The sequence below is a fragment of the Chrysochloris asiatica genome, unplaced genomic scaffold (assembly GCF_000296735.1).
Source record: "Chrysochloris asiatica unplaced genomic scaffold, ChrAsi1.0 scaffold00072, whole genome shotgun sequence".
Classification (NCBI taxonomy): Eukaryota; Metazoa; Chordata; class Mammalia; order Afrosoricida; family Chrysochloridae; genus Chrysochloris; species Chrysochloris asiatica.
The window spans coordinates 1,561,679-1,568,354 of NW_006408590.1; the positions used below are offsets into that span (position 1 = coordinate 1,561,679).

Sequence of the window (6,676 nt, forward strand, 5' to 3'; positions counted from 1 at the left end):
ATAGACACAAAAGCACACATTTCTGGGAGATGTCATATGAAGACAGGTACATAGGGCATATGTATCTACAAGTCTAGGAACTCCACAGATTGCCAATGACTAGAAGTTGCAGGAGACAAAAAAGAAAAATCTTTTACCAGAGTCACATCCTGAATTTGCACTTATAGACTCTAGAGCTGTAATAACATAGATTTCTGTTCTGTGAAGTCATCCACTTGAACTTTCCATAAAGGATAAAACAGAACTAGAAAGAACCTTAACAGGGACACAGAAGAACAAAACAACAGAATCAACCATCTTGACCTCATAGAATTATATAGTGCACTCAACCTAATAGTAGCACAATACACATTATTTTCCAGTGCACATGGAACATCTTCCAGAATAGACCATATGTTAGGCCACAAAGCAAGTCTCAATAAATTTAAAAAACCATCTTTTCAGATCACAATGCTATAAAAGTAGAAATCAACAATAAGAAGACCAAGGAAACAAATTCAAATACATGGAAATTATTACTGTGCTGAAAAGCTACTGGGTAATAGAACAAATAAAAAATGAACTTAGAAACTTTCATGACTCAAATGAGAAGGAAAATACAACATACCAAAACTTTTGGCTAAAGGGGGTTCTAGAACTTGCCCAATGAAACAGACCTCTTGCAGAGAACCTTAGATGGAATCCTGAGTCTCATCTAGAACCTTCTGAGGTGGGACATTCCCACTAGAAAGGACAAGCAGGCCTGGAAGAGCTAGAGGAATAGAAGATACATCTTCAAAGAAAGATCATCAGGAAAAATCCAAAACAAAAACAGCAGTATGACTGGCTACAAGAATAAGCAAGTTGTTCACCGTAAAGCCATCAAGGCAAGCAATCAAGTTCCTTCAGGACAAACTCCTCTCTAAGACTGAAAGTCAAAGGGGAACACATGAGCAGGCATGGAAGTTTACTGATGACCACCTGGTCTAGGGATGCGTGGAAGAGGGGAAAAGCCGCAATGAAGAAATGGGCTGAGTTCAACCATGGTCCATAGACTCCAGTTGACCTGGAGATGAGAGAAGAGGAAGCGCTGATTGGTCCAAAGTGTGGTAAGACCTGGGGACACCTGAGCCCATGGACAAGGACATAGCCATAGAGGGCTAGAGCTGAGAGTGAAGCATCCAGCTGATATGAAGTGAGGGGGGATGCACAAGAACACCCAAACTTGCAGACAGTACCCATTTGACCTAGCCTCAATGGCTTGATAATCAAAACTCGACTAAAGGAAAAATCAAAACAATTTTTGATAAAGGAAATGAGGGTAAATTGATACAATTTGACAAACTTGACCTATACTCAGCGGTCGTAACTCTAAATACCAACAGAGAGGGAAGGAGTCTTGACATCATGCATCAATGCTATTCCCTCTATACACAGGATAGACAGCGACAGGCAACTTAGACATTGGCTACCTAAAATGAGGGGGAGATAATGGCACGAAATGACTGGCTTACAAGGTTTCAACAGGGAATTTAGAGTAAGAGTTGAGGGGGGGGAAGAAAGAGTCCCCACTGAATAGTTTTCATCTTGTCTAGATGGGTCTGATGAAGAGAGATGGGGGCTCTCCCGGCGCAGGCACCAGCACTGGACTTGGCTGTGGCTTCCATCGTGACTACGTTTGCTGCCCGGCTACTCCAGCTGGTGCAGAGTTGCTGCCCGCCATTGCTTCCTCCACCTTCAGCAGTACAAAATGAAGCCATGGTCATTTCTAGAAGGAAACTTGCTCAGCAGATCACGCAAGAAGTTCACCAGGAGGTGGACCAGTGGGTGGCATTGGGCAACAAACGGCCACACCTGAGCATGTTTCTGGTCGGAGAGGATCCTGCAAGTCAATCTTACGTCCTCAACAAAAACAGGGCTGCTGCAGATGTGAAAATCATTAGTGCAACAATTTTGAAACCAGCTTCGATCTCCAAGGAAGAACTATTGAATTTAATCAATAAACTCAACAACGATGACAATGTAGATGGCCTCCTTGTTCAGCTTCCTCTTCGAGAGCACATGGAATGAGAGAAAGGTCTGCAATGCTATTTCTCCAGACAAGGATGTTGAAGGCTTTCATGTAATTAATGTGGGGAGAATGTGTTGGACCAGTATTCCATGTTACCTGCAACTCCATGGGGTTCACCAGGAAATCCAACCCTGGGGAAGAATGTGGTGGTTGTTGGATGGTCAAAACCTGTTGGGATGCCTATTGCAATGTTGCTGCACACAGATAGGGCACAGGAATGTGCTGGAGGTGATGTCACTGTTACAATATCTCATCGGTACACTCCCAAAGATCAGCTGAAGAAACATACAATTCTCGCAGATATTGTGGTGTCCGCTGCAGGCATTCCCAATCTGATTACTGCAGACATCACTGATCCAGGAAGATGCAGCTGTCATTAGGAATAAACAGAGTTTAAGATCCCGTGACTTCTAAACCCCAAGTTGATTGAGGATGTGGATTTCAAAGGAGTCTGGAAGAAAGTCGGGTATATCACTCTGGTTCCTGAAGGCGTTGGTCCCATGACAGTGGCGATGCTAATGAAGAACACCATGCTAATGAAGAACACCATCATTACTGCAAAAAAAAACTGCTAAAACCTGAAGAGTGAGAAGTGAAGTCTAAAGAGTATGGAGTAGCAAGCAATTAACTATTATATTATCTGGGTCATCAGCAGCACATCAAGCCAGTTCAAGAAGCAACACAGGGCAATAGAATCGTAGTATTCTTTATTTATTGTTCTGAAATGGGTGGATGTTTGTACACATAACTTTGCAGTACCTCACAGGTGAGCACTCCAATGTCATGCTGCTGGGTCTTAGGATCTAGTCAAGAGTACCCATTAACCAACTGATTAACATGGGGACATGTCACATAGAGAATGGATGTTAAACTTTGTCAAGCCACTTCAGTTGCTAAAATTGGCTTTTTATAGGATTCCCAAGTGCTGGTGTGGCACTGTGGGTTAATGCGCCAGACTGCTAAGCCATTTGAACTGCAAGGTCCGTGATTCAAGCTCACCAGCTGCTCCACGGAAACCCTATAGAGGGTTGCTATGGGTCGGAATTGACTCGAAGGCATTTAACAACAAAACTCGGCCAAACTTCATCTCTCATACTTCAGACATATTGTCAGGAGGGACCAGTCACTGGAGAAGGATATCATGTTTGGTAAGGTGGAGGGTCAGAGAAAAAAAGGAAAACTCCCAACGAGATAGATTGGCCAAATGGCAGCATCAATGGATTCAAGCGTGGCAACAGTAGTGAGGTTGGCCCAGGATCAGGCAGTGTTTCGTTCTGCTGTGCATACATAAGGTTGCTACGGTTGGTACCGACTCTATGGCACCTAATGACAACAACTCCAATAAGAGTTGATACTTTAGGTTCCAAACCTACTGAGTTCAACTAGGCAAACCAAAGGAAAAATGTTGTTGGAGAAAATTTGGGAAAAGATAAAAAGGAAGAAATGATAGTAGCTGGGTATAAAAAAGTTACCCTTATTTACTATTGACTGATAATCAGGTTTATATAAAATAAAACAGAATTGGGTGAGAAAATGACATGTTAATATTCCTGAACTGTCACATTGTAGATTATTTATTTGCAAAATGTTTCAGGACGTGCTATATGTTACTAGCTCTCGTTTTATGTATGTTTTGTGGTGCTGTGGGTTAACGCGCCAGACTGCAAAGCCGTTTGAACTGCAAGATTGGCAGTTCAAGCTCACCAGCTGTTCCTTGGAAACCCTACAGGGTCACTATGGGTTGGAACCGACTCAACGGCACTACACAAGAACAACTATTCAGTGAGGTCTCCCATTTTAGTTTTCCAGGATGGAAAAGCTATCTTATAAGTTATTCATGTGTGTTGTCATACTTAGCTTTAAACTTTCTTGTTAAATATATATACTACTAAAGGGTATCTATATGGTTTCTTGTTATATTTTGAAACCTATTTTTGAAAAACAAAGTAAATACAGTGTTGGGCTTCATAATCATTAGGTAGCTTATAAATGAGTATCCAACTCATTTTTCCATCAAAGAATTGTCATTAGCTGCCTGATTTTCTCTGATGTACCTGTTGGCTTTCCTGAAAGGTTTTTAAGAGTTTACGTTAATAATTTAATTTAACCAGACTTTGATTAAAGCTTTTAAATTTTATTGTTATTATTTTTTTAAGAAAACACTTCTGTCTGGTTTAAAAAAAAAAAAAAGATGGGGACAAGATTCTTATGATTCAATAGTGAGTAGCAGTTATCATAACTAATTGTGACGTCACAATTGTAAAGGTAAAAGTGTTGTAAAAAAAAAACAAAACAAAAAAACCGGAGGAATAGTTAATCTTACAGTCCAGAAACAAAGGACCCTAGGATCATCAAGGGAGAAGAGCACAAGTGGAATGTTGGGCCCTATTCAGAGAAGCAGAGATGGAATGCGGGACCCTATTCAGAGAAGCAGACACCAGAGATGGAGGCAGAGATTGGAACATGGAGAGAGGGACTAGGAGCGGGCGGCCAGGAGGCCAACTTGCAGAATGTGCCCTTTGGTGGAGTACAATATTATATATGCCTGAGTGTTTCAAAAAAAAAAAAAAAAAAAAAAACAAGAGGGAAAAAAAAGAAAAACTGTTATCTGATGGCACATGGAAGGGATTATAATCATTGTGATAAAACAAGGTGTATGATTTGTTGAATGAAAACTGATGATCTGCCCTGTAAACTTTCACTTAATTCACAATAAAAAAATTTCCTCAAACACCCTAAAAGTAATTCTTAGAGGGCAATTTATAGTAATAAATGTACACCTACAAAAAGAAGAAAGAACCAAAGTGAATACATTAATGTGACATCTCAATTAGAAAACCAGCAAAGCAAGCCTACAGTCTCCAGAAGAAATTAGAAAACAGAAAAACAATACAATCCATAAGACAAGTTGGTTCTTTAAAAAGATTAGTAAAATCAACAAACAATTGGGAATCTAACAAAAGAAAAGTAGGAGAAGATGCAAATAACACGCATAAGAAAGGATGTGGGTAACATTACAACAGAACCAATGGAAATTAAAAAGGTGAGAACAATACTCTGAAGAATGGTACTACAGTAAATTTGAAAATCTAGAAGCAATTGGTAGAGTTTTCAAAAAACATGGCCTACTTAAACTGAGAATGAAGCAGAAACTTGAACAGATCTTTGGAAAAAAAAATGATCAGGTCATTATCAAGTTTCCAACAACAACAGAAAGTCCAGGCACTGACCACTTTATTGGTGAATTCTACCAAACATTGAGAGAAGAGTTGGTTCCAACTCATAGCAATGCCTTCTAGTGTTTCCAAGGAGCAATTGCTGGGTATCAGCCGCCACCCTTGTGGTTCACAGGCCAGGGCTTATCCTACAGCACTACACCATGAGTCCATTTACAACAGCCACCCAACAGGTGAAATACTTAGCAAAAAAAAATCTAACTAGAGAAAGACCTCTCAAAAAGACCTCTACCAAAAACAAAAACAAAAACAAACAACAAAACACTACTGTAAAAAATAAGAGACATACAAAAATAGAAGAATATACCAAGTTAAAGAAAGGAACATGGTGAAAATGTTAACATGACCAAAACAATCTATAAATATAACACATTCCCTCCCAATCCAGATTCCAACATAATTCTAGCTTAAGAAGAACAGAATTGGAGTGCTCTCACTCCCTTATCTCAAAATTTACTACACAGCCACAGAGGTCTGTTTTTAGCCTGGTAATGATACAAGTCAGGCTGCAAAGTCCTTTGAACTGCAAAGTCAGTGATTCAAGCTCACCAGCTCCTCCCTGGAAATCCTATACAGGGTTGCTATGGGTCAGAATCAACTCAATGGCACTTAACAAAAACAACAGGATACAAGGAAACATGCATAGAACATTGGGGAAAAAAAACTGTGAACCCAGAAGTTAATCCATCCACATACAGTCAGCTGAGCTTTGACAAGAAGTCAAAAAACATTAAATGGGATAGTTTCTTCCACAAATGGTGCTGGCAAAACTGGAAATCCATTTGCAGAAGAATGAAACAAGACCCCAATCTCACATTATATACAAATACAAACTCAACGTGGATTAATGACTTAAATATAAAACCTAAAATTATAAGGGAAATAATAAAAATTAGAGACAAACTTGTTTGTTCTTGTAAAGTGCTATCAAGTTGGTTTAGACTCATAGCAACCATGCAAAGGGTTTCCAAGCAGCGGCTAGTGAGTTTGAATCTTCAACGCTGGAGTTCACACCACCCTTGAGATCCATTGCATTATCCTGCAGTGCCACACCAGGGTTATAGGGACAAACGTAGGGGCTCTAACACATGGCATAAATATACTATCAAACATTACTAAAACCACAAAAACAGCAGAAGACAAAATAGATGACTGGTATCTCCTAAAAATAAAAATTAGACACTTACGTGCATCAAAAGATTTCACCAAGAAGAAAAAGGGAGTCCACAGACTGGGAAAAAAATGTTTTGTAAAGACATATCAGACAAGGGACTAACTCTAAAATTTATAAAAATAAACTACACCTCTACAAGATAAAGATAAATAATCCAATCAATAAATGAGCACAGAGAGAACAAACAAGATGGCAGATCAGGTAGAAGTGCAGTGA

The 6,676-nt window shown here is 39.6% G+C and overlaps 1 pseudogene; it reads left to right on the forward strand.

Moving 5' to 3' along the window:
- The first annotated feature begins 1,593 nt into the window (after positions 1–1,593).
- On the forward strand, positions 1,594–2,625 carry LOC102831872 (annotated as a pseudogene).
- Positions 2,626–6,676: the final 4,051 nt, after the last annotated feature.